We start from the raw sequence: 27,517 nt of genomic DNA, 5'->3' as shown, positions 1-27,517 counted from the left end.
TTCAGAAAGACAGAAACAATAGCAAAGACAAAAAACACTTTTGGAATCTGCTTTTAGTCAACACATAAGGAAAGGGTGCACCGGTCCTGGAAATACTGCAATACCAGGTCAATGCGTGGAGTGGACAGAGCAAGCTCTATTTCCATCTCCCTGTTCTAAAAATCCATTTAATATATGGTCCCCAGATAGGGGACGTATCAGATATTAAACTGATAAGAACAGATACTACACTTGATCTTAGCCAAAAGGCCGAGAAGCGATAACCCGAACGGGCCGCACGTTGCCCGAGCCTGCCCGATACTGCTGTTCAGCCCTTGCAGCGATTCAGCCTACTTCTAGGCAATTCCATGGGGCCCTGCAGGCTCACACACTCACAGCTACACGGGAGGTGAATAAAGGCCGGAGAGGAAGCCAGACAGGATTTGCTTCTTTTGCTTGCACCACAATGCAGTGCTGAAAGAGGAGGAATCTACATAAAAACGCCTTCCTGGCAACGCCCAAATGCCCTGCTGCCATGCAGATAAACACTGGCAGCGGCAGCAAGTGCATGCCCACAGCCACCCCTTGTTCCTTCACACCTTGTATCAGCTGTAATCCAGTCCAGTCCAGTGCTGCCTGCTGAGCAGCACTGACCAACACTGCCTGGGCCCAGGCTTTTATCTCTGAGGCCCCATTATGATGTCAGAAAGCTGGCTCTGGAATCCTGAGGGCTCCACTATGACACGTGCAAAGTTCCGTCTGAACTTTATATAAGACGGTGAGGCTCAGTCAGTCACTCAGTGTTGCCTGAGAGGGCAACACTGCAACAGCCGGCCGCCAGGCTGTCTTTTTTTTGCACAGCTAGTTGCCTCCAGGAGGCCACAAGAGGGAGACAAGGGACTGCAAAATGGAAAATAGGCATCCACCAACTTTACAGACAACTTCTCCTTGCTCCTACAACCTCCATCCTTGCACAGTTTGTTATTCTTCTAGGTAACATAGTAACAAATCCAAATTGCTGCTCTCTTTGTAGGCAAGCAAGGCTTTGTTGCAACTGCAATTCTTACTTCTTCTTGAAATGTAGGGACGACAGTACATTCCATCACATCCATCTAGTGTACACAGGTAGGTCCATTGTGGCGGGCAGGCGAGCGGGCGGGCTGCTTTATTGGCTGTTTGCTGTTCCCCTACTCCACTCCACTATTTGACTGTTGTGCTGCATCAATCAATCAATCAATCAATCAATCAATCAATCAATCAATCAATCAATCAATCAATCAATCAATCAATCAGTGGCTGGCTCAGGTGCAGCTCTTTAACTTACCTAAAAGGGAGGGCGGAGAGAAGACAAGGAAGGTGAATGAGGTGTTCCAATGTGAAATGCCGGAAACACAGAAACACAGACGACACACAACAAGAGGTGGCAATCTATTCATTAATTGCATTTAATCAATGAGCTCATTATCACTCATGCATTGTCCAACAGGTGTTGAAATAATGGGATTAAAAGGGGAGATCCCTTCAGAAAGACAGAAACAATAGCAAAGACAAAAAACACTTTTGGAATCTGCTTTTAGTCAACACATAAGGAAAGGGTGCACCGGTCCTGGAAATACTGCAATACCAGGTCAATGCGTGGAGTGGACAGAGCAAGCTCTATTTCCATCTCCCTGTTCTAAAAATCCATTTAATATATGGTCCCCAGATAGAGGACGTATCAGATATTAAACTGATAAGAACAGATACTACACTTGATCTTAGCCAAAAGGCCGAGAAGCGATAACCCGAACGGGCCGCGCGTTGCCCGAGCCTGCCCGATACTGCTGTTCAGCCCTTGCAGCGATTCAGCCTACTTCTAGGCAATTCCATGGGGCCCTGCAGGCTCACACACTCACAGCTACACGGGAGGTGAATAAAGGCCGGAGAGGAAGCCAGACAGGATTTACTTCTTTTGCTTGCACCACAATGCAGTGCTGAAAGAGGAGGAATCTACATAAAAACGCCTTCCTGGCAACGCCCAAATGCCCTGCTGCCATGCAGATAAACACTGGCAGCGGCAGCAAGTGCATGCCCACAGCCACCCCTTGTTCCTTCACACCTTGTATCAGCTGTAATCCAGTCCAGTCCAGTGCTGCCTGCTGAGCAGCACTGACCAACACTGCCTGGGCCCAGGCTTTTATCTCTGAGGCCCCATTATGATGTCAGAAAGCTGGCTCTGGAATCCTGAGGGCTCCACTATGACACGTGCAAAGTTCCGTCTGAACTTTATATAAGACGGTGAGGCTCAGTCAGTCACTCAGTGTTGCCTGAGAGGGCAACACTGCAACAGCCGGCCGCCAGGCTGTCTTTTTTTTGCACAGCTAGTTGCCTCCAGGAGGCCACAAGAGGGAGACAAGGGACTGCAAAATGGAAAATAGGCATCCACCAACTTTACAGACAACTTCTCCTTGCTCCTACAACCTCCATCCTTGCACAGTTTGTTATTCTTCTAGGTAACATAGTAACAAATCCAAATTGCTGCTCTCTTTGTAGGCAAGCAAGGCTTTGTTGCAACTGCAATTCTTACTTCTTCTTGAAATGTAGGGACGACAGTACATTCCATCACATCCATCTAGTGTACACAGGTAGGTCCATTGTGGCGGGCAGGCGAGCGGGCGGGCTGCTTTATTGGCTGTTTGCTGTTCCCCTACTCCACTCCACTATTTGACTGTTGTGCTGCATCAATCAATCAATCAATCAATCAATCAATCAATCAATCAGTGGCTGGCTCAGGTGCAGCTCTTTAACTTACCTAAAAGGGAGGGCGGAGAGAAGACAAGGAAGGTGAATGAGGTGTTCCAATGTGAAATGCCGGAAACACAGAAACACAGACGACACACAACAAGAGGTGGCAATCTATTCATTAATTGCATTTAATCAATGAGCTCATTATCACTCATGCATTGTCCAACAGGTGTTGAAATAATGGGATTAAAAGGGGAGATCCCTTCAGAAAGACAGAAACAATAGCAAAGACAAAAAACACTTTTGGAATCTGCTTTTAGTCAACACATAAGGAAAGGGTGCACCGGTCCTGGAAATACTGCAATACCAGGTCAATGCGTGGAGTGGACAGAGCAAGCTCTATTTCCATCTCCCTGTTCTAAAAATCCATTTAATATATGGTCCCCAGATAGGGGACGTATCAGATATTAAACTGATAAGAACAGATACTACACTTGATCTTAGCCAAAAGGCCGAGAAGCGATAACCCGAACGGGCCGCGCGTTGCCCGAGCCTGCCCGATACTGCTGTTCAGCCCTTGCAGCGATTCAGCCTACTTCTAGGCAATTCCATGGGGCCCTGCAGGCTCACACACTCACAGCTACACGGGAGGTGAATAAAGGCCGGAGAGGAAGCCAGACAGGATTTGCTTCTTTTGCTTGCACCACAATGCAGTGCTGAAAGAGGAGGAATCTACATAAAAACGCCTTCCTGGCAACGCCCAAATGCCCTGCTGCCATGCAGATAAACACTGGCAGCGGCAGCAAGTGCATGCCCACAGCCACCCCTTGTTCCTTCACACCTTGTATCAGCTGTAATCCAGTCCAGTCCAGTGCTGCCTGCTGAGCAGCACTGACCAAAACTGCCTGGGCCCAGGCTTTTATCTCTGAGGCCCCATTATGATGTCAGAAAGCTGGCTCTGGAATCCTGAGGGCTCCACTATGACACGTGCAAAGTTCCGTCTGAACTTTATATAAGACGGTGAGGCTCAGTCAGTCACTCAGTGTTGCCTGAGAGGGCAACACTGCAACAGCCGGCCGCCAGGCTGTCTTTTTTTTGCACAGCTAGTTGCCTCCAGGAGGCCACAAGAGGGAGACAAGGGACTGCAAAATGGAAAATAGGCATCCACCAACTTTACAGACAACTTCTCCTTGCTCCTACAACCTCCATCCTTGCACAGTTTGTTATTCTTCTAGGTAACATAGTAACAAATCCAAATTGCTGCTCTCTTTGTAGGCAAGCAAGGCTTTGTTGCAACTGCAATTCTTACTTCTTCTTGAAATGTAGGGACGACAGTACATTCCATCACATCCATCTAGTGTACACAGGTAGGTCCATTGTGGCGGGCAGGCGAGCGGGCGGGCTGCTTTATTGGCTGTTTGCTGTTCCCCTACTCCACTCCACTATTTGACTGTTGTGCTGCATCAATCAATCAATCAATCAATCAATCAATCAATCAATCAATCAGTGGCTGGCTCAGGTGCAGCTCTTTAACTTACCTAAAAGGGAGGGCGGAGAGAAGACAAGGAAGGTGAATGAGGTGTTCCAATGTGAAATGCCGGAAACACAGAAACACAGACGACACACAACAAGAGGTGGCAATCTATTCATTAATTGCATTTAATCAATGAGCTCATTATCACTCATGCATTGTCCAACAGGTGTTGAAATAATGGGATTAAAAGGGGAGATCCCTTCAGAAAGACAGAAACAATAGCAAAGACAAAAAACACTTTTGGAATCTGCTTTTAGTCAACACATAAGGAAAGGGTGCACCGGTCCTGGAAATACTGCAATACCAGGTCAATGCGTGGAGTGGACAGAGCAAGCTCTATTTCCATCTCCCTGTTCTAAAAATCCATTTAATATATGGTCCCCAGATAGGGGACGTATCAGATATTAAACTGATAAGAACAGATACTACACTTGATCTTAGCCAAAAGGCCGAGAAGCGATAACCCGAACGGGCCGCGCGTTGCCCGAGCCTGCCCGATACTGCTGTTCAGCCCTTGCAGCGATTCAGCCTACTTCTAGGCAATTCCATGGGGCCCTGCAGGCTCACACACTCACAGCTACACGGGAGGTGAATAAAGGCCGGAGAGGAAGCCAGACAGGATTTGCTTCTTTTGCTTGCACCACAATGCAGTGCTGAAAGAGGAGGAATCTACATAAAAACGCCTTCCTGGCAACGCCCAAATGCCCTGCTGCCATGCAGATAAACACTGGCAGCGGCAGCAAGTGCATGCCCACAGCCACCCCTTGTTCCTTCACACCTTGTATCAGCTGTAATCCAGTCCAGTCCAGTGCTGCCTGCTGAGCAGCACTGACCAACACTGCCTGGGCCCAGGCTTTTATCTCTGAGGCCCCATTATGATGTCAGAAAGCTGGCTCTGGAATCCTGAGGGCTCCACTATGACACGTGCAAAGTTCCGTCTGAACTTTATATAAGACGGTGAGGCTCAGTCAGTCACTCAGTGTTGCCTGAGAGGGCAACACTGCAACAGCCGGCCGCCAGGCTGTCTTTTTTTTGCACAGCTAGTTGCCTCCAGGAGGCCACAAGAGGGAGACAAGGGACTGCAAAATGGAAAATAGGCATCCACCAACTTTACAGACAACTTCTCCTTGCTCCTACAACCTCCATCCTTGCACAGTTTGTTATTCTTCTAGGTAACATAGTAACAAATCCAAATTGCTGCTCTCTTTGTAGGCAAGCAAGGCTTTGTTGCAACTGCAATTCTTACTTCTTCTTGAAATGTAGGGACGACAGTACATTCCATCACATCCATCTAGTGTACACAGGTAGGTCCATTGTGGCGGGCAGGCGAGCGGGCGGGCTGCTTTATTGGCTGTTTGCTGTTCCCCTACTCCACTCCACTATTTGACTGTTGTGCTGCATCAATCAATCAATCAATCAATCAATCAATCAATCAATCAATCAATCAGTGGCTGGCTCAGGTGCAGCTCTTTAACTTACCTAAAAGGGAGGGCGGAGAGAAGACAAGGAAGGTGAATGAGGTGTTCCAATGTGAAATGCCGGAAACACAGAAACACAGACGACACACAACAAGAGGTGGCAATCTATTCATTAATTGCATTTAATCAATGAGCTCATTATCACTCATGCATTGTCCAACAGGTGTTGAAATAATGGGATTAAAAGGGGAGATCCCTTCAGAAAGACAGAAACAATAGCAAAGACAAAAAACACTTTTGGAATCTGCTTTTAGTCAACACATAAGGAAAGGGTGCACCGGTCCTGGAAATACTGCAATACCAGGTCAATGCGTGGAGTGGACAGAGCAAGCTCTATTTCCATCTCCCTGTTCTAAAAATCCATTTAATATATGGTCCCCAGATAGGGGACGTATCAGATATTAAACTGATAAGAACAGATACTACACTTGATCTTAGCCAAAAGGCCGAGAAGCGATAACCCGAACGGGCCGCGCGTTGCCCGAGCCTGCCCGATACTGCTGTTCAGCCCTTGCAGCGATTCAGCCTACTTCTAGGCAATTCCATGGGGCCCTGCAGGCTCACACACTCACAGCTACACGGGAGGTGAATAAAGGCCGGAGAGGAAGCCAGACAGGATTTGCTTCTTTTGCTTGCACCACAATGCAGTGCTGAAAGAGGAGGAATCTACATAAAAACGCCTTCCTGGCAACGCCCAAATGCCCTGCTGCCATGCAGATAAACACTGGCAGCGGCAGCAAGTGCATGCCCACAGCCACCCCTTGTTCCTTCACACCTTGTATCAGCTGTAATCCAGTCCAGTCCAGTGCTGCCTGCTGAGCAGCACTGACCAACACTGCCTGGGCCCAGGCTTTTATCTCTGAGGCCCCATTATGATGTCAGAAAGCTGGCTCTGGAATCCTGAGGGCTCCACTATGACACGTGCAAAGTTCCGTCTGAACTTTATATAAGACGGTGAGGCTCAGTCAGTCACTCAGTGTTGCCTGAGAGGGCAACACTGCAACAGCCGGCCGCCAGGCTGTCTTTTTTTTGCACAGCTAGTTGCCTCCAGGAGGCCACAAGAGGGAGACAAGGGACTGCAAAATGGAAAATAGGCATCCACCAACTTTACAGACAACTTCTCCTTGCTCCTACAACCTCCATCCTTGCACAGTTTGTTATTCTTCTAGGTAACATAGTAACAAATCCAAATTGCTGCTCTCTTTGTAGGCAAGCAAGGCTTTGTTGCAACTGCAATTCTTACTTCTTCTTGAAATGTAGGGACGACAGTACATTCCATCACATCCATCTAGTGTACACAGGTAGGTCCATTGTGGCGGGCAGGCGAGCGGGCGGGCTGCTTTATTGGCTGTTTGCTGTTCCCCTACTCCACTCCACTATTTGACTGTTGTGCTGCATCAATCAATCAATCAATCAATCAATCAATCAATCAATCAATCAATCAATCAATCAATCAGTGGCTGGCTCAGGTGCAGCTCTTTAACTTACTTAAAAGGGAGGGCGGAGAGAAGACAAGGAAGGTGAATGAGGTGTTCCAATGTGAAATGCCGGAAACACAGAAACACAGACGACACACAACAAGAGGTGGCAATCTATTCATTAATTGCATTTAATCAATGAGCTCATTATCACTCATGCATTGTCCAACAGGTGTTGAAATAATGGGATTAAAAGGGGAGATCCCTTCAGAAAGACAGAAACAATAGCAAAGACAAAAAACACTTTTGGAATCTGCTTTTAGTCAACACATAAGGAAAGGGTGCACCGGTCCTGGAAATACTGCAATACCAGGTCAATGCGTGGAGTGGACAGAGCAAGCTCTATTTCCATCTCCCTGTTCTAAAAATCCATTTAATATATGGTCCCCAGATAGGGGACGTATCAGATATTAAACTGATAAGAACAGATACTACACTTGATCTTAGCCAAAAGGCCGAGAAGCGATAACCCGAACGGGCCGCGCGTTGCCCGAGCCTGCCCGATACTGCTGTTCAGCCCTTGCAGCGATTCAGCCTACTTCTAGGCAATTCCATGGGGCCCTGCAGGCTCACACACTCACAGCTACACGGGAGGTGAATAAAGGCCGGAGAGGAAGCCAGACAGGATTTGCTTCTTTTGCTTGCACCACAATGCAGTGCTGAAAGAGGAGGAATCTACATAAAAACGCCTTCCTGGCAACGCCCAAATGCCCTGCTGCCATGCAGATAAACACTGGCAGCGGCAGCAAGTGCATGCCCACAGCCACCCCTTGTTCCTTCACACCTTGTATCAGCTGTAATCCAGTCCAGTCCAGTGCTGCCTGCTGAGCAGCACTGACCAACACTGCCTGGGCCCAGGCTTTTATCTCTGAGGCCCCATTATGATGTCAGAAAGCTGGCTCTGGAATCCTGAGGGCTCCACTATGACACGTGCAAAGTTCCGTCTGAACTTTATATAAGACGGTGAGGCTCAGTCAGTCACTCAGTGTTGCCTGAGAGGGCAACACTGCAACAGCCGGCCGCCAGGCTGTCTTTTTTTTGCACAGCTAGTTGCCTCCAGGAGGCCACAAGAGGGAGACAAGGGACTGCAAAATGGAAAATAGGCATCCACCAACTTTACAGACAACTTCTCCTTGCTCCTACAACCTCCATCCTTGCACAGTTTGTTATTCTTCTAGGTAACATAGTAACAAATCCAAATTGCTGCTCTCTTTGTAGGCAAGCAAGGCTTTGTTGCAACTGCAATTCTTACTTCTTCTTGAAATGTAGGGACGACAGTACATTCCATCACATCCATCTAGTGTACACAGGTAGGTCCATTGTGGCGGGCAGGCGAGCGGGCGGGCTGCTTTATTGGCTGTTTGCTGTTCCCCTACTCCACTCCACTATTTGACTGTTGTGCTGCATCAATCAATCAATCAATCAATCAATCAATCAATCAATCAATCAGTGGCTGGCTCAGGTGTAGCTCTTTAACTTACCTAAAAGGGAGGGCGGAGAGAAGACAAGGAAGGTGAATGAGGTGTTCCAATGTGAAATGCCGGAAACACAGAAACACAGACGACACACAACAAGAGGTGGCAATCTATTCATTAATTGCATTTAATCAATGAGCTCATTATCACTCATGCATTGTCCAACAGGTGTTGAAATAATGGGATTAAAAGGGGAGATCCCTTCAGAAAGACAGAAACAATAGCAAAGACAAAAAACACTTTTGGAATCTGCTTTTAGTCAACACATAAGGAAAGGGTGCACCGGTCCTGGAAATACTGCAATACCAGGTCAATGCGTGGAGTGGACAGAGCAAGCTCTATTTCCATCTCCCTGTTCTAAAAATCCATTTAATATATGGTCCCCAGATAGGGGACGTATCAGATATTAAACTGATAAGAACAGATACTACACTTGATCTTAGCCAAAAGGCCGAGAAGCGATAACCCGAACGGGCCGCGCGTTGCCCGAGCCTGCCCGATACTGCTGTTCAGCCCTTGCAGCGATTCAGCCTACTTCTAGGCAATTCCATGGGGCCCTGCAGGCTCACACACTCACAGCTACACGGGAGGTGAATAAAGGCCGGAGAGGAAGCCAGACAGGATTTGCTTCTTTTGCTTGCACCACAATGCAGTGCTGAAAGAGGAGGAATCTACATAAAAACGCCTTCCTGGCAACGCCCAAATGCCCTGCTGCCATGCAGATAAACACTGGCAGCGGCAGCAAGTGCATGCCCACAGCCACCCCTTGTTCCTTCACACCTTGTATCAGCTGTAATCCAGTCCAGTCCAGTGCTGCCTGCTGAGCAGCACTGACCAACACTGCCTGGGCCCAGGCTTTTATCTCTGAGGCCCCATTATGATGTCAGAAAGCTGGCTCTGGAATCCTGAGGGCTCCACTATGACACGTGCAAAGTTCCGTCTGAACTTTATATAAGACGGTGAGGCTCAGTCAGTCACTCAGTGTTGCCTGAGAGGGTAACACTGCAACAGCCGGCCGCCAGGCTGTCTTTTTTTTGCACAGCTAGTTGCCTCCAGGAGGCCACAAGAGGGAGACAAGGGACTGCAAAATGGAAAATAGGCATCCACCAACTTTACAGACAACTTCTCCTTGCTCCTACAACCTCCATCCTTGCACAGTTTGTTATTCTTCTAGGTAACATAGTAACAAATCCAAATTGCTGCTCTCTTTGTAGGCAAGCAAGGCTTTGTTGCAACTGCAATTCTTACTTCTTCTTGAAATGTAGGGACGACAGTACATTCCATCACATCCATCTAGTGTACACAGGTAGGTCCATTGTGGCGGGCAGGCGAGCGGGCGGGCTGCTTTATTGGCTGTTTGCTGTTCCCCTACTCCACTCCACTATTTGACTGTTGTGCTGCATCAATCAATCAATCAATCAATCAATCAATCAATCAATCAATCAATCAATCAGTGGCTGGCTCAGGTGCAGCTCTTTAACTTACCTAAAAGGGAGGGCGGAGAGAAGACAAGGAAGGTGAATGAGGTGTTCCAATGTGAAATGCCGGAAACACAGAAACACAGACGACACACAACAAGAGGTGGCAATCTATTCATTAATTGCATTTAATCAATGAGCTCATTATCACTCATGCATTGTCCAACAGGTGTTGAAATAATGGGATTAAAAGGGGAGATCCCTTCAGAAAGACAGAAACAATAGCAAAGACAAAAAACACTTTTGGAATCTGCTTTTAGTCAACACATAAGGAAAGGGTGCACCGGTCCTGGAAATACTGCAATACCAGGTCAATGCGTGGAGTGGACAGAGCAAGCTCTATTTCCATCTCCCTGTTCTAAAAATCCATTTAATATATGGTCCCCAGATAGGGGACGTATCAGATATTAAACTGATAAGAACAGATACTACACTTGATCTTAGCCAAAATGCCGAGAAGCGATAACCCGAACGGGCCGCGCGTTGCCCGATCCTGCCCGATACTGCTGTTCAGCCCTTGCAGCGATTCAGCCTACTTCTAGGCAATTCCATGGGGCCCTGCAAGCTCACACACTCACAGCTACACGGGAGGTGAATAAAGGCCGGAGAGGAAGCCAGACAGGATTTGCTTCTTTTGCTTGCACCACAATGCAGTGCTGAAAGAGGAGGAATCTACATAAAAACGCCTTCCTGGCAACGCCCAAATGCCCTGCTGCCATGCAGATAAACACTGGCAGCGGCAGCAAGTGCATGCCCACAGCCACCCCTTGTTCCTTCACACCTTGTATCAGCTGTAATCCAGTCCAGTCCAGTGCTGCCTGCTGAGCAGCACTGACCAACACTGCCTGGGCCCAGGCTTTTATCTCTGAGGCCCCATTATGATGTCAGAAAGCTGGCTCTGGAATCCTGAGGGCTCCACTATGACACGTGCAAAGTTCCGTCTGAACTTTATATAAGACGGTGAGGCTCAGTCAGTCACTCAGTGTTGCCTGAGAGGGCAACACTGCAACAGCCGGCCGCCAGGCTGTCTTTTTTTTGCACAGCTAGTTGCCTCCAGGAGGCCACAAGAGGGAGACAAGGGACTGCAAAATGGAAAATAGGCATCCACCAACTTTACAGACAACTTCTCCTTGCTCCAACAACCTCCATCCTTGCACAGTTTGTTATTCTTCTAGGTAACATAGTAACAAATCCAAATTGCTGCTCTCTTTGTAGGCAAGCAAGGCTTTGTTGCAACTGCAATTCTTACTTCTTCTTGAAATGTAGGGACGACAGTACATTCCATCACATCCATCTAGTGTACACAGGTAGGTCCATTGTGGCGGGCAGGCGAGCGGGCGGGCTGCTTTATTGGCTGTTTGCTGTTCCCCTACTCCACTCCACTATTTGACTGTTGTGCTGCATCAATCAATCAATCAATCAATCAATCAATCAATCAATCAATCAATCAATCAATCAATCAAGTGGCTGGCTCAGGTGCAGCTCTTTAACTTACCTAAAAGGGAGGGCGGAGAGAAGACAAGGAAGGTGAATGAGGTGTTCCAATGTGAAATGCCGGAAACACAGAAACACAGACGACACACAACAAGAGGTGGCAATCTATTCATTAATTGCATTTAATCAATGAGCTCATTATCACTCATGCATTGTCCAACAGGTGTTGAAATAATGGGATTAAAAGGGGAGATCCCTTCAGAAAGACAGAAACAATAGCAAAGACAAAAAACACTTTTGGAATCTGCTTTTAGTCAACACATAAGGAAAGGGTGCACCGGTCCTGGAAATACTGCAATACCAGGTCAATGCGTGGAGTGGACAGAGCAAGCTCTATTTCCATCTCCCTGTTCTAAAAATCCATTTAATATATGGTCCCCAGATAGGGGACGTATCAGATATTAAACTGATAAGATCAGATACTACACTTGATCTTAGCCAAAAGGCCGAGAAGCGATAACCCGAACGGGCCGCGCGTTGCCCGAGCCTGCCCGATACTGCTATTCAGCCCTTGCAGCGATTCAGCCTACTTCTAGGCAATTCCATGGGGCCCTGCAGGCTCACACACTCACAGCTACACGGGAGGTGAATAAAGGCCGGAGAGGAAGCCAGACAGGATTTGCTTCTTTTGCTTGCACCACAATGCAGTGCTGAAAGAGGAGGAATCTACATAAAAACGCCTTCCTGGCAACGCCCAAATGCCCTGCTGCCATGCAGATAAACACTGGCAGCGGCAGCAAGTGCATGCCCACAGCCACCCCTTGTTCCTTCACACCTTGTATCAGCTGTAATCCAGTCCAGTCCAGTGCTGCCTGCTGAGCAGCACTGACCAACACTGCCTGGGCCCAGGCTTTTATCTCTGAGGCCCCATTATGATGTCAGAAAGCTGGCTCTGGAATCCTGAGGGCTCCACTATGACACGTGCAAAGTTCCGTCTGAACTTTATATAAGACGGTGAGGCTCAGTCAGTCACTCAGTGTTGCCTGAGAGGGCAACACTGCAACAGCCGGCCGCCAGGCTGTCTTTTTTTTGCACAGCTAGTTGCCTCCAGGAGGCCACAAGAGGGAGACAAGGGACTGCAAAATGGAAAATAGGCATCCACCAACTTTACAGACAACTTCTCCTTGCTCCTACAACCTCCATCCTTGCACAGTTTGTTATTCTTCTAGGTAACATAGTAACAAATCCAAATTGCTGCTCTCTTTGTAGGCAAGCAAGGCTTTGTTGCAACTGCAATTCTTACTTCTTCTTGAAATGTAGGGACGACAGTACATTCCATCACATCCATCTAGTGTACACAGGTAGGTCCATTGTGGCGGGCAGGCGAGCGGGCGGGCTGCTTTATTGGCTGTTTGCTGTTCCCCTACTCCACTCCACTATTTGACTGTTGTGCTGCATCAATCAATCAATCAATCAATCAATCAATCAATCAATCAATCAATCAGTGGCTGGCTCAGGTGCAGCTCTTTAACTTACCTAAAAGGGAGGGCGGAGAGAAGACAAGGAAGGTGAATGAGGTGTTCCAATGTGAAATGCCGGAAACACAGAAACACAGACGACACACAACAAGAGGTGGCAATCTATTCATTAATTGCATTTAATCAATGAGCTCATTATCACTCATGCATTGTCCAACAGGTGTTGAAATAATGGGATTAAAAGGGGAGATCCCTTCAGAAAGACAGAAACAATAGCAAAGACAAAAAACACTTTTGGAATCTGCTTTTAGTCAACACATAAGGAAAGGGTGCACCGGTCCTGGAAATACTGCAATACCAGGTCAATGCGTGGAGTGGACAGAGCAAGCTCTATTTCCATCTCCCTGTTCTAAAAATCCATTTAATATATGGTCCCCAGATAGGGGACGTATCAGATATTAAACTGATAAGAACAGATACTACACTTGATCTTAGCCAAAAGGCCGAGAAGCGATAACCCGAACGGGCCGCGCGTTGCCCGAGCCTGCCCGATACTGCTGTTCAGCCCTTGCAGCGATTCAGCCTACTTCTAGGCAATTCCATGGGGCCCTGCAGGCTCACACACTCACAGCTACACGGGAGGTGAATAAAGGCCGGAGAGGAAGCCAGACAGGATTTGCTTCTTTTGCTTGCACCACAATGCAGTGCTGAAAGAGGAGGAATCTACATAAAAACGCCTTCCTGGCAACGCCCAAATGCCCTGCTGCCATGCAGATAAACACTGGCAGCGGCAGCAAGTGCATGCCCACAGCCACCCCTTGTTCCTTCACACCTTGTATCAGCTGTAATCCAGTCCAGTCCAGTGCTGCCTGCTGAGCAGCACTGACCAACACTGCCTGGGCCCAGGCTTTTATCTCTGAGGCCCCATTATGATGTCAGAAAGCTGGCTCTGGAATCCTGAGGGCTCCACTATGACACGTGCAAAGTTCCGTCTGAACTTTATATAAGACGGTGAGGCTCAGTCAGTCACTCAGTGTTGCCTGAGAGGGCAACACTGCAACAGCCGGCCGCCAGGCTGTCTTTTTTTTGCACAGCTAGTTGCCTCCAGGAGGCCACAAGAGGGAGACAAGGGACTGCAAAATGGAAAATAGGCATCCACCAACTTTACAGACAACTTCTCCTTGCTCCTACAACCTCCATCCTTGCACAGTTTGTTATTCTTCTAGGTAACATAGTAACAAATCCAAATTGCTGCTCTCTTTGTAGGCAAGCAAGGCTTTGTTGCAACTGCAATTCTTACTTCTTCTTGAAATGTAGGGACGACAGTACATTCCATCACATCCATCTAGTGTACACAGGTAGGTCCATTGTGGCGGGCAGGCGAGCGGGCGGGCTGCTTTATTGGCTGTTTGCTGTTCCCCTACTCCACTCCACTATTTGACTGTTGTGCTGCATCAATCAATCAATCAATCAATCAATCAATCAATCAATCAATCAATCAATCAGTGGCTGGCTCAGGTGCAGCTCTTTAACTTACCTAAAAGGGAGGGCGGAGAGAAGACAAGGAAGGTGAATGAGGTGTTCCAATGTGAAATGCCGGAAACACAGAAACACAGACGACACACAACAAGAGGTGGCAATCTATTCATTAATTGCATTTAATCAATGAGCTCATTATCACTCATGCATTGTCCAACAGGTGTTGAAATAATGGGATTAAAAGGGGAGATCCCTTCAGAAAGACAGAAACAATAGCAAAGACAAAAAACACTTTTGGAATCTGCTTTTAGTCAACACATAAGGAAAGGGTGCACCGGTCCTGGAAATACTGCAATACCAGGTCAATGCGTGGAGTGGACAGAGCAAGCTCTATTTCCATCTCCCTGTTCTAAAAATCCATTTAATATATGGTCCCCAGATAGGGGACGTATCAGATATTAAACTGATAAGAACAGATACTACACTTGATCTTAGCCAAAAGGCCGAGAAGCGATAACCCGAACGGGCCGCGCGTTGCCCGAGCCTGCCCGATACTGCTGTTCAGCCCTTGCAGCGATTCAGCCTACTTCTAGGCAATTCCATGGGGCCCTGCAGGCTCACACACTCACAGCTACACGGGAGGTGAATAAAGGCCGGAGAGGAAGCCAGACAGGATTTGCTTCTTTTGCTTGCACCACAATGCAGTGCTGAAAGAGGAGGAATCTACATAAAAACGCCTTCCTGGCAACGCCCAAATGCCCTGCTGCCATGCAGATAAACACTGGCAGCGGCAGCAAGTGCATGCCCACAGCCACCCCTTGTTCCTTCACACCTTGTATCAGCTGTAATCCAGTCCAGTCCAGTGCTGCCTGCTGAGCAGCACTGACCAACACTGCCTGGGCCCAGGCTTTTATCTCTGAGGCCCCATTATGATGTCAGAAAGCTGGCTCTGGAATCCTGAGGGCTCCACTATGACACGTGCAAAGTTCCGTCTGAACTTTATATAAGACGGTGAGGCTCAGTCAGTCACTCAGTGTTGCCTGAGAGGGCAACACTGCAACAGCCGGCCGCCAGGCTGTCTTTTTTTTGCACAGCTAGTTGCCTCCAGGAGGCCACAAGAGGGAGACAAGGGACTGCAAAATGGAAAATAGGCATCCACCAACTTTACAGACAACTTCTCCTTGCTCCTACAACCTCCATCCTTGCACAGTTTGTTATTCTTCTAGGTAACATAGTAACAAATCCAAATTGCTGCTCTCTTTGTAGGCAAGCAAGGCTTTGTTGCAACTGCAATTCTTACTTCTTCTTGAAATGTAGGGACGACAGTACATTCCATCACATCCATCTAGTGTACACAGGTAGGTCCATTGTGGCGGGCAGGCGAGCGGGCGGGCTGCTTTATTGGCTGTTTGCTGTTCCCCTACTCCACTCCACTATTTGACTGTTGTGCTGCATCAATCAATCAATCAATCAATCAATCAATCAATCAATCAATCAATCAATCAATCAATCAGTGGCTGGCTCAGGTGCAGCTCTTTAACTTACCTAAAAGGGAGGGCGGAGAGAAGACAAGGAAGGTGAATGAGGTGTTCCAATGTGAAATGCCGGAAACACAGAAACACAGACGACACACAACAAGAGGTGGCAATCTATTCATTAATTGCATTTAATCAATGAGCTCATTATCACTCATGCATTGTCCAACAGGTGTTGAAATAATGGGATTAAAAGGGGAGATCCCTTCAGAAAGACAGAAACAATAGCAAAGACAAAAAACACTTTTGGAATCTGCTTTTAGTCAACACATAAGGAAAGGGTGCACCGGTCCTGGAAATACTGCAATACCAGGTCAATGCGTGGAGTGGACAGAGCAAGCTCTATTTCCATCTCCCTGTTCTAAAAATCCATTTAATATATGGTCCCCAGATAGGGGACGTATCAGATATTAAACTGATAAGAACAGATACTACACTTGATCTTAGCCAAAAGGCCGAGAAGCGATAACCCGAACGGGCCGCGCGTTGCCCGAGCCTGCCCGATACTGCTGTTCAGCCCTTGCAGCGATTCAGCCTACTTCTAGGCAATTCCATGGGGCCCTGCAGGCTCACACACTCACAGCTACACGGGAGGTGAATAAAGGCCGGAGAGGAAGCCAGACAGGATTTGCTTCTTTTGCTTGCACCACAATGCAGTGCTGAAAGAGGAGGAATCTACATAAAAACGCCTTCCTGGCAACGCCCAAATGCCCTGCTGCCATGCAGATAAACACTGGCAGCGGCAGCAAGTGCATGCCCACAGCCACCCCTTGTTCCTTCACACCTTGTATCAGCTGTAATCCAGTCCAGTCCAGTGCTGCCTGCTGAGCAGCACTGACCAACACTGCCTGGGCCCAGGCTTTTATCTCTGAGGCCCCATTATGATGTCAGAAAGCTGGCTCTGGAATCCTGAGGGCTCCACTATGACACGTGCAAAGTTCCGTCTGAACTTTATATAAGACGGTGAGGCTCAGTCAGTCACTCAGTGTTGCCTGAGAGGGCAACACTGCAACAGCCGGCCGCCAGGCTGTCTTTTTTTTGCACAGCTAGTTGCCTCCAGGAGGCCACAAGAGGGAGACAAGGGACTGCAAAATGGAAAATAGGCATCCACCAACTTTACAGACAACTTCTCCTTGCTCCTACAACCTCCATCCTTGCACAGTTTGTTATTCTTCTAGGTAACATAGTAACAAATCCAAATTGCTGCTCTCTTTGTAGGCAAGCAAGGCTTTGTTGCAACTGCAATTCTTACTTCTTCTTGAAATGTAGGGACGACAGTACATTCCATCACATCCATCTAGTGTACACAGGTAGGTCCATTGTGGCGGGCAGGCGAGCGGGCGGGCTGCTTTATTGGCTGTTTGCTGTTCCCCTACTCCACTCCACTATTTGACTGTTGTGCTGCATCAATCAATCAATCAATCAATCAATCAATCAATCAATCAATCAATCAATCAGTGGCTGGCTCAGGTGCAGCTCTTTAACTTACCTAAAAGGGAGGGCGGAGAGAAGACAAGGAAGGTGAATGAGGTGTTCCAATGTGAAATGCCGGAAACACAGAAACACAGACGACACACAACAAGAGGTGGCAATCTATTCATTAATTGCATTTAATCAATGAGCTCATTATCACTCATGCATTGTCCAACAGGTGTTGAAATAATGGGATTAAAAGGGGAGATCCCTTCAGAAAGACAGAAACAATAGCAAAGACAAAAAACACTTTTGGAATCTGCTTTTAGTCAACACATAAGGAAAGGGTGCACCGGTCCTGGAAATACTGCAATACCAGGTCAATGCGTGGAGTGGACAGAGCAAGCTCTATTTCCATCTCCCTGTTCTAAAAATCCATTTAATATATGGTCCCCAGATAGGGGACGTATCAGATATTAAACTGATAAGAACAGATACTACACTTGATCTTAGCCAAAAGGCCGAGAAGCGATAACCCGAACGGGCCGCGCGTTGCCCGAGCCTGCCCGATACTGCTGTTCAGCCCTTGCAGCGATTCAGCCTACTTCTAGGCAATTCCATGGGGCCCTGCAGGCTCACACACTCACAGCTACACGGGAGGTGAATAAAGGCCGGAGAGGAAGCCAGACAGGATTTGCTTCTTTTGCTTGCACCACAATGCAGTGCTGAAAGAGGAGGAATCTACATAAAAACGCCTTCCTGGCAACGCCCAAATGCCCTGCTGCCATGCAGATAAACACTGGCAGCGGCAGCAAGTGCATGCCCACAGCCACCCCTTGTTCCTTCACACCTTGTATCAGCTGTAATCCAGTCCAGTCCAGTGCTGCCTGCTGAGCAGCACTGACCAACACTGCCTGGGCCCAGGCTTTTATCTCTGAGGCCCCATTATGATGTCAGAAAGCTGGCTCTGGAATCCTGAGGGCTCCACTATGACACGTGCAAAGTTCCGTCTGAACTTTATATAAGACGGTGAGGCTCAGTCAGTCACTCAGTGTTGCCTGAGAGGGCAACACTGCAACAGCCGGCCGCCAGGCTGTCTTTTTTTTGCACAGCTAGTTGCCTCCAGGAGGCCACAAGAGGGAGACAAGGGACTGCAAAATGGAAAATAGGCATCCACCAACTTTACAGACAACTTCTCCTTGCTCCTACAACCTCCATCCTTGCACAGTTTGTTATTCTTCTAGGTAACATAGTAACAAATCCAAATTGCTGCTCTCTTTGTAGGCAAGCAAGGCTTTGTTGCAACTGCAATTCTTACTTCTTCTTGAAATGTAGGGACGACAGTACATTCCATCACATCCATCTAGTGTACACAGGTAGGTCCATTGTGGCGGGCAGGCGAGCGGGCGGGCTGCTTTATTGGCTGTTTGCTGTTCCCCTACTCCACTCCACTATTTGACTGTTGTGCTGCATCAATCAATCAATCAATCAATCAATCAATCAATCAATCAATCAATCAATCAATCAATCAGTGGCTGGCTCAGGTGCAGCTCTTTAACTTACCTAAAAGGGAGGGCGGAGAGAAGACAAGGAAGGTGAATGAGGTGTTCCAATGTGAAATGCCGGAAACACAGAAACACAGACGACACACAACAAGAGGTGGCAATCTATTCATTAATTGCATTTAATCAATGAGCTCATTATCACTCATGCATTGTCCAACAGGTGTTGAAATAATGGGATTAAAAGGGGAGATCCCTTCAGAAAGACAGAAACAATAGCAAAGACAAAAAACACTTTTGGAATCTGCTTTTAGTCAACACATAAGGAAAGGGTGCACCGGTCCTGGAAATACTGCAATACCAGGTCAATGCGTGGAGTGGACAGAGCAAGCTCTATTTCCATCTCCCTGTTCTAAAAATCCATTTAATATATGGTCCCCAGATAGGGGACGTATCAGATATTAAACTGATAAAAACAGATACTACACTTGATCTTAGCCAAAAGGCCGAGAAGCGATAACCCGAACGGGCCGCGCGTTGCCCGAGCCTGCCCGATACTGCTGTTCAGCACTTGCAGCGATTCAGCCTACTTCTAGGCAATTCCATGGGGCCCTGCAGGCTCACACACTCACAGCTACACGGGAGGTGAATAAAGGCCGGAGAGGAAGCCAGACAGGATTTGCTTCTTTTGCTTGCACCACAATGCAGTGCTGAAAGAGGAGGAATCTACATAAAAACGCCTTCCTGGCAACGCCCAAATGCCCTGCTGCCATGCAGATAAACACTGGCAGCGGCAGCAAGTGCATGCCCACAGCCACCCCTTGTTCCTTCACACCTTGTATCAGCTGTAATCCAGTCCAGTCCAGTGCTGCCTGCTGAGCAGCACTGACCAACACTGCCTGGGCCCAGGCTTTTATCTCTGAGGCCCCATTATGATGTCAGAAAGCTGGCTCTGGAATCCTGAGGGCTCCACTATGACACGTGCAAAGTTCCGTCTGAACTTTATATAAGACGGTGAGGCTCAGTCAGTCACTCAGTGTTGCCTGAGAGGGCAACACTGCAACAGCCGGCCGCCAGGCTGTCTTTTTTTTGCACAGCTAGTTGCCTCCAGGAGGCCACAAGAGGGAGACAAGGGACTGCAAAATGGAAAATAGGCATCCACCAACTTTACAGACAACTTCTCCTTGCTCCTACAACCTCCATCCTTGCACAGTTTGTTATTCTTCTAGGTAACATAGTAACAAATCCAAATTGCTGCTCTCTTTGTAGGCAAGCAAGGCTTTGTTGCAACTGCAATTCTTACTTCTTCTTGAAATGTAGGGACGACAGTACATTCCATCACATCCATCTAGTGTACACAGGTAGGTCCATTGTGGCGGGCAGGCGAGCGGGCGGGCTGCTTTATTGGCTGTTTGCTGTTCCCCTACTCCACTCCACTATTTGACTGTTGTGCTGCATCAATCAATCAATCAATCAATCAATCAATCAATCAATCAATCAGTGGCTGGCTCAGGTGCAGCTCTTTAACTTACCTAAAAGGGAGGGCGGAGAGAAGACAAGGAAGGTGAATGAGGTGTTCCAATGTGAAATGCCGGAAACACAGAAACACAGACGACACACAACAAGAGGTGGCAATCTATTCATTAATTGCATTTAATCAATGAGCTCATTATCACTCATGCATTGTCCAACAGGTGTTGAAATAATGGGATTAAAAGGGGAGATCCCTTCAGAAAGACAGAAACAATAGCAAAGACAAAAAACACTTTTGGAATCTGCTTTTAGTCAACACATAAGGAAAGGGTGCACCGGTCCTGGAAATACTGCAATACCAGGTCAATGCGTGGAGTGGACAGAGCAAGCTCTATTTCCATCTCCCTGTTCTAAAAATCCATTTAATATATGGTCCCCAGATAGGGGACGTATCAGATATTAAACTGATAAGAACAGATACTACACTTGATCTTAGCCAAAAGGCCGAGAAGCGATAACCCGAACGGGCCGCGCGTTGCCCGAGCCTGCCCGATACTGCTGTTCAGCCCTTGCAGCGATTCAGCCTACTTCTAGGCAATTCCATGGGGCCCTGCAGGCTCACACACTCACAGCTACACGGGAGGTGAATAAAGGCCGGAGAGGAAGCCAGACAGGATTTGCTTCTTTTGCTTGCACCACAATGCAGTGCTGAAAGAGGAGGAATCTACATAAAAACGCCTTCCTGGCAACGCCCAAATGCCCTGCTGCCATGCAGATAAACACTGGCAGCGGCAGCAAGTGCATGCCCACAGCCACCCCTTGTTCCTTCACACCTTGGACTGCAAGGACCCATTATCCACTTTACCTGCCCAGGACCTTAACCATCCTTCTTTGAATTAACACACCAACACCTTCTTTATGCAAATGTGGAAGTGGCCACAGCTTTATTATTATTTACAACCATCGGCATGAAGACATATATATATTTATTTATTTTCTCTCCTCCTGAAATGCCGATGCTCCCTGTCTCCATCAGGCATGTAGGGTGCTACCTCCGTCTTCATCTGCCGTACTTTCCGCCAGCTGTGACATCTACGAAAAAACCAGAAAAACGCCAGAACAAGAATATAACCGTAGAAAATTTTTTTTTTTTAAAAACAAAACCAAAACCACCAGGGGAGGGAGGGCGGGTGTTTCTTCCACTGCAGCTTGAAGGTAAGAGGGCTTCCTGCTCCAAACCTCTGCCCTATATCTTCTTAACCACGCCCCTCTTACCCCTTGTTGACCAATCCTGATCCTGGGCATTATTTTAAACCGTTCCATCCTTTCTTAACCCCTTGCAGTCCCTGACACTCTCCCTAGGCGCTTCAGTGTCTACAAGACTGCAAGGACCCATTATCCACTTTACCTGCCCAGGACCTTAACCATCCTTCTTTGAATTAACACACCAACACCTTCTTTATGCAAATGTGGAAGTGGCCACAGCTTTATTATTATTTACAACCATCGGCATGAAGACATATATATATTTATTTATTTTCTCTCCTCCTGAAATGCCGATGCTCCCTGTCTCCATCAGGCATGTAGGGTGCTACCTCCGTCTTCATCTGCCGTACTTTCCGCCAAGAAGGGGGAACTGAGAAACCTACTCAGTCCCCCGACCACCCCCACCAAGCAACGCCAACCCTCTCTCGGCACCATCCAAGAGATCCAGTAAAAAGATATCGAGCCCGATATCATTCAGATGCACTCCATCCGGCGCCAGCAGATCTGCATTATCCCCCTCCAGGGATTGGTGTCGCAACCCGATCCCCCCTATAGAGCGAATGAACCGCGACACCCGCACATTAATTAACCTGCGCACTCTCTCCAACGCTGCCATATTCCTCGCTCCTCGCCACACCGTGCGCGCCACTATTTCGGACCAAACTATCACGCAACGGGCGAACAGATCCCGAAAACGCGCCAAATCAGTTCGTATGATTGACAATAACTCCGCCATTTTCACTTGGCCGATATAATTTCCACCCGCATGGATGATTAGGACAACAGGTCCGTACGTGTGCCTTGTAACTGCCACTACTTCTGGCAGTAACTGCACCCACCGTAATCCCCGGACACCTCTCCAATGGACGTCGGCCTGTGCGAGGCCCAAATTCGGACCTAATGGCCTTCGACCCGCTCGAACCGCTGCCCAGTGCACATACGAATGCCCCAAGATCCACACTTGGGGGCGCCGCAACCCTAACAAAGAAATTAAGCTACATTCCGGTCAAATGAAAATTACCGGCAGGGTTAACATAACACTCCATGTAACAGGAAGGAAAACAGGGGGGGGGGGAAGGGGAGGGGGCGACACTTTCTTATGAAAACTTCCAGCTTACACCATCTTTAAAACCAGATCAGGTCGCACATATGACTTATAGCTATTAGAGCGCCATCTACCCAGACTCATGATAGCCGCTGAATCCAAACCCAAGGCATCCGCCTCAGTTGCCGCACCTATCCTAAATGAATGTGTACCAAAATCGCCCGGCGGCAAACCTAGATACCTCAAGCCGGCCTTAAAAATCGCCTCAAATTGAAAACGCGACATCGCGGATCCATCCTGATGGATCAAGAATTGAGTCCCGGGCACTCGGACCAACACGAATTCCTGGACCCATTTTACCGGGCAATACTGCCCCCCAATCCTCCCAATCGACAGCCAAGCCCCCTTTCCTACCACATCAGTCTTTGACCTCCGCACACAGACCCTGAGAGAATCTCCCAACGTTACTACATCCGATCCGAGAAGACCACCGCTCGCACTTACTCTGTGCGGAACCAGCTCACTAACCCGTAACGCGGCAAAGAAAGCCAACGAAAACGCCGCGCCGAACAAGGACACTTCATATTCATCCCGACACACAAAACATAAAACGGCTAGAAGCCGACCCAAAAGTGAAAAAGATACTGGCCGCCTCGTGTCCCTTGAACACGCCTCTTTTTTCCACCCTTTTAAAGACTGCCGAACTACAAATTCTTTTGTAACATCTCTGCATCCCCACAATTTTAACATAAAGGCCACTCCTGCTAAAAACTTGCTCGCCGTGGCCGCACTACCCCCTTCCTGACGTATTTGTACCAAACTTGCTAACGTGACGTCCAGGTGACACCCCTCCTGTGATGGGAAGTCATTCCCCGCAATCTCCAACCACCGATCCCACGCTCTGCAATGACTCTTCCAAGTCGCCGGTACCACCGAACCCCTCAACAGTCTCATAAGTTGTCCTCGACCAGGGCCCATAAGTGAAGGGGGGGGGGACACCCCTTCTGCCAAAGCTGCCGGGTGCAATTCCCGAAACCGGGACATCTGTGAACGAGACAAAGCATCAGCCATCACATTACTGACACCCGGAACATGTTTTGCACGAAACCACACATTCAAACGCAAACACTTCAAAACCAACCGTCTTAATAAAGCTAATACCGGCAACGAACTAGACGACAACCCGTTCACCGCATGCACCACCGCCATGTTGTCTGTCCAAAATACAATCCTCTTGTTCACCATCACGCTACCCCATAACTCTATTGCAACTATAATAGGAAACAATTCCAATAGCGTTAAATTACGTAAGACTCCCAAATCACTCCAATGCAAGGGCCAAGGGGATCTACACCAACTTCGGCCCAAAATTGCTCCAAAACCATCACTTCCGGCTGCATCCGTAAATAATTCCAAATCTACATTAGACAACTCAGCGTCCTGACACACCGACCTCCCGTTAAACGAACTCAAAAAGGAATGCCAGACAAACAAATCCTTCCTCATACAAGAGGTTACCCGGATAAAATGATTTGGCTTCGAGATACCTCTAGTGGCTAAAGACAAACGCCTAGAAAAAACACGACCCATTGGAATTATACGACAAGCAAACACCAGCAATCCCATTAACGACTGTAACTGTTTTAACGTCACTTTTTTCGACCCCATGACCTGGTCAACCTGTGTCACTAGCCTTGCCAATTTATCATCCGGCAACCGAAAAATCATCCGCTCGCTATCTATTTCGATACCCAAAAATGACAAAACCGTTACAGGACCTTCCGTCTTATCCTCGGAAATAGGTACCCCGAAACGCGACATCACCTGTCGAAACACTCTCAGCAACGTGCTGCACAACCCCGACCCCCCCGGGCCCACAAAAAGAAAATCATCCAGATAATGAATGACCGAGTCACAACCAGACTCCAAACGAACTACCCACTCTAAAAATGACGCAAACATCTCAAAGTAACTGCATGATATTGAACAACCCATAGGAAGGCACATATCCACGTAAAACCCTTTGTCTAAACAACAACCCAGCAGGTGAAAACACTCCGGATGAACCGGCAGCAAACGAAAGGCCGCTTCAATATCAGATTTGGCTAACAACGCCCCTTGTCCAGCCGCCTGTACCAACCTTACTGCAACATCAAAAGACGTATACGAAACCGCCGCCTCCGCCCTAGAAATACCGTCATTAACAGAACCACCGCGAGGAAAAGAAAGGTGATGAATCAGCCTAAACTTTCCTCGTTCCTTCTTTGGAACTAAACCAAGGGGGGAAACTCGCAGATTCGTATACGGCGGCTCGCTGAATGGACCTGCCATTCTTCCTAATTCCACTTCTTTAGCTAATTTTAGCCGCGCAATGCCCACATTCTCATTGATCGACTTCAAATTGTCAGCCAATGACAATGTCGCAGAATATTCAAAAGGAATCTCAAAACCAAACGAAAACCCGTTAGTGAGCACCTCTGCTTCCCGCCTCCTGTGGTACCGCTCTAACCATGGGCCCATCTCGAGCACGTTCACCGGCGTTCTCCGCTGCGCCGGAAGGAGGTGCCTTGACCGGCTGCTTACCTCTCCGGAAACACCGGAGCGCCGAATGAGCGCCCCCACAGATGGAGCATTCATGTCGAAATTTGCACGTGGCAAAGAAACGACAGTGGCCCTCATTGTAGAGCCAACAGGCACCTGTGGGCCTAGCGGCCGCAACTCCAGGGGCGGGGCCCGGCGCTGCGGCCGCACTGGGAAAGGGGCGTTGTTGCCTACTCCCTTGCGCTAAAATAAGCTGCAACCACACGTCCGTTGCCTTCGTCGCCCAACTAATCTCAGGCGACAAAGCCAAACGTCGCCGAAATTCTTCATCATATCGCCACCAGGCCGCACCACCGTGCAGCCTGTGGGCGCTGAAAATTGTGTCAAAATAGACAAACAACTCGGCCCCTTTTCCAGGGTAGCGTTGGCAAATAACATGAGCCAGTGTAGCGTAACACTGTACCCAGTTGCCAAATGTTTTCGCTACTTTTGCTTTCCTATCCGAACCTCTCTCAAAGCCCCGCTCCTTGTCGACAGTCACCTGCTCCACCGAGACCAAGGACCAAATATCCACAAATTCATTCCTCCAAATCTTGTCCTTGACCTCAGCTGACAAATGAGTCCCGAGAGGAGCGACTCCACAAAACAATGAATCTCTAAACGTCAAACTAGCTAAAGCATTCTCTTTCTCAGACGGGGGCATAGCTCCCTCTGGTGGCACAGAGGGACACGACGTTCCCTCATTCACTTTCAACCCAGCCACCACGGCTTTTAAAACAGAAATCAAATCCGCACCCGCTGCATTAGGTTTATTAAGCCATGCGTCACCGCAGGCCGACTCACCGCTCCCAGAGGTCCCACCGACTCCAGAGGGTCCTTCAGCCACTTGCCGCGGCACTGGAACCACGGCCTGCACCTCCTCCACCGGCCCGGCGGGAGGTACAACCTGGGACAGCTGCTCCTGATCCACCGACAAGCGCTGCACCTCCCGGCGTCGACTGCGTCTCTGCGGCCGTGAGGATCTCCTCGACGACCTCCTCCATGATCCGGATGATGCGGACGTCGTCGCAGACGAGGAGGAGAAACCATCGCTGGAAGACGAGGAATACCGTCGACCACGCCTCTTCCCGTCACCTGACCTGCGACGTCCATGATGGCCGTGCCGGCGATGTCCACCAGCCCGGCGTTTCCTCCCTCGCCTGGAACGCTCCCTTCTTGGACCTGCAGGAGAGAAAGATGACAAGGCAGGAGAAGGGCAAATAGCATCCAAAACACCCTCACTCCTATCTTTCCTAGCACACTCCCCCCCTGCCCCTGACCCGTGCTGACAGGGGCCCGGGGGGGACCGGAGTGGAGAAGCGACAGGCACCGCAGAAGCCCCCGCCCCCTGGCTGGGCTGCTTGCTCACCGTCCGCCTCCCCGCACCCGCCGCCATCTTCTTTTTTCGTGCGCCGCCATCTTGTGTCCTGGCTGCACTGCGCCTGCCAGGACGTCCCGCCCCTGTTCCCCCCGCCGCCAATTCTGGCTGCGTAGAGAACAGCACGGGGAAAGATGGCGCCGACCCCGGCTGCACACAGGCCCCAGAAGCAAGTCCCAGCTCCTGTGAACATGCCGCATGGTAAGCGACCATGTCGGACCAGTCGCCTGAGTCCGCCATATTCACCCCACTGTCACGATAGTCGGCCGCTGCCTCCGCGCCCGCATCAGCAGCTCGAGGCGGGTTGTACCGTGCCCGTGCCGGTTTAACAGCCGCCCTCTTACCGCCATGGGGAAGGACGCCAGCGCGACGAGTGGACGGGGGGGAGGGGGGCACTATGTCGACCGACGAAGCACCCGTCGACATAGGCCTAGGGGACCTGCTGGGACCACCGCATGACTGTGCAGCAGTCACAGCACCCCTCATAGCAACAGGGCTAGGGCTTAGTCTAACCAGAGGGCGTGTAACGCGCTGCGGCCTACCTCGGGTAGCCGCTCCCGACTGTTCCGTGCCCCGATCAGCTCCTCGCCTCTCTCCTTCCTCCAACAGGGATTCCAGCCAGGCAGGCCCCTCTGCCGCTACCCGCTGTGCCACCTTCCGCAACAGTTCTTCTGCCATCTTCTTAACGACCACGCTCTGAATCTCCACAGCAGCAGCAAAGGTGTTTCTTCCACTGCAGCTTGAAGGTAAGAGGGCTTCCTGCTCCAAACCTCTGCCCTATATCTTCT

General features: G+C 48.9%; 15 non-coding genes across 15 annotated transcripts; all 15 read right to left on the bottom strand.

The window, feature by feature from the left end:
* Positions 1 to 70: 70 nt before the first annotated feature.
* LOC142693069 (U2 spliceosomal RNA) lies at positions 71 to 261 on the bottom strand. Its single transcript, XR_012861447.1, has one exon. It is a non-coding gene; the product is annotated as a U2 spliceosomal RNA (small nuclear RNA).
* A 1,308-nt stretch (positions 262 to 1,569) lies between these two features.
* On the bottom strand, positions 1,570 to 1,760 carry LOC142693387 (U2 spliceosomal RNA). The gene has a single exon (XR_012861735.1). It is a non-coding gene; the product is annotated as a U2 spliceosomal RNA (small nuclear RNA).
* A 1,276-nt stretch (positions 1,761 to 3,036) lies between these two features.
* Positions 3,037 to 3,227, bottom strand: LOC142693068 (U2 spliceosomal RNA). The gene has a single exon (XR_012861446.1). It is a non-coding gene; the product is annotated as a U2 spliceosomal RNA (small nuclear RNA).
* Positions 3,228 to 4,507: 1,280 nt separating this feature from the next.
* Positions 4,508 to 4,698, bottom strand: LOC142693067 (U2 spliceosomal RNA). Its single transcript, XR_012861445.1, has one exon. It is a non-coding gene; the product is annotated as a U2 spliceosomal RNA (small nuclear RNA).
* Positions 4,699 to 5,982: 1,284 nt separating this feature from the next.
* LOC142693066 (U2 spliceosomal RNA) lies at positions 5,983 to 6,173 on the bottom strand. The gene has a single exon (XR_012861444.1). It is a non-coding gene; the product is annotated as a U2 spliceosomal RNA (small nuclear RNA).
* Positions 6,174 to 7,469: 1,296 nt separating this feature from the next.
* LOC142693065 (U2 spliceosomal RNA) lies at positions 7,470 to 7,660 on the bottom strand. The gene has a single exon (XR_012861443.1). It is a non-coding gene; the product is annotated as a U2 spliceosomal RNA (small nuclear RNA).
* Positions 7,661 to 8,940: 1,280 nt separating this feature from the next.
* LOC142693064 (U2 spliceosomal RNA) lies at positions 8,941 to 9,131 on the bottom strand. The gene has a single exon (XR_012861442.1). It is a non-coding gene; the product is annotated as a U2 spliceosomal RNA (small nuclear RNA).
* A 1,288-nt stretch (positions 9,132 to 10,419) lies between these two features.
* On the bottom strand, positions 10,420 to 10,610 carry LOC142693415 (U2 spliceosomal RNA). Its single transcript, XR_012861760.1, has one exon. It is a non-coding gene; the product is annotated as a U2 spliceosomal RNA (small nuclear RNA).
* A 1,297-nt stretch (positions 10,611 to 11,907) lies between these two features.
* LOC142693400 (U2 spliceosomal RNA) lies at positions 11,908 to 12,098 on the bottom strand. Its single transcript, XR_012861747.1, has one exon. It is a non-coding gene; the product is annotated as a U2 spliceosomal RNA (small nuclear RNA).
* Positions 12,099 to 13,382: 1,284 nt separating this feature from the next.
* Positions 13,383 to 13,573, bottom strand: LOC142693063 (U2 spliceosomal RNA). Its single transcript, XR_012861441.1, has one exon. It is a non-coding gene; the product is annotated as a U2 spliceosomal RNA (small nuclear RNA).
* A 1,288-nt stretch (positions 13,574 to 14,861) lies between these two features.
* LOC142693062 (U2 spliceosomal RNA) lies at positions 14,862 to 15,052 on the bottom strand. Its single transcript, XR_012861440.1, has one exon. It is a non-coding gene; the product is annotated as a U2 spliceosomal RNA (small nuclear RNA).
* A 1,296-nt stretch (positions 15,053 to 16,348) lies between these two features.
* On the bottom strand, positions 16,349 to 16,539 carry LOC142693060 (U2 spliceosomal RNA). Its single transcript, XR_012861438.1, has one exon. It is a non-coding gene; the product is annotated as a U2 spliceosomal RNA (small nuclear RNA).
* Positions 16,540 to 17,827: 1,288 nt separating this feature from the next.
* LOC142693058 (U2 spliceosomal RNA) lies at positions 17,828 to 18,018 on the bottom strand. The gene has a single exon (XR_012861437.1). It is a non-coding gene; the product is annotated as a U2 spliceosomal RNA (small nuclear RNA).
* Positions 18,019 to 19,314: 1,296 nt separating this feature from the next.
* LOC142693398 (U2 spliceosomal RNA) lies at positions 19,315 to 19,505 on the bottom strand. Its single transcript, XR_012861745.1, has one exon. It is a non-coding gene; the product is annotated as a U2 spliceosomal RNA (small nuclear RNA).
* A 1,280-nt stretch (positions 19,506 to 20,785) lies between these two features.
* LOC142693057 (U2 spliceosomal RNA) lies at positions 20,786 to 20,976 on the bottom strand. Its single transcript, XR_012861436.1, has one exon. It is a non-coding gene; the product is annotated as a U2 spliceosomal RNA (small nuclear RNA).
* Positions 20,977 to 27,517: the final 6,541 nt, after the last annotated feature.

The sequence above is a fragment of the Rhinoderma darwinii genome (genome assembly GCF_050947455.1).
Source record: "Rhinoderma darwinii isolate aRhiDar2 chromosome 5 unlocalized genomic scaffold, aRhiDar2.hap1 SUPER_5_unloc_42, whole genome shotgun sequence".
Taxonomy (NCBI): domain Eukaryota; kingdom Metazoa; phylum Chordata; class Amphibia; order Anura; family Rhinodermatidae; genus Rhinoderma; species Rhinoderma darwinii.
Note: the sequence above shows the minus strand (reverse complement) of the source record. Positions and strands in the feature narration are given on the sequence as shown.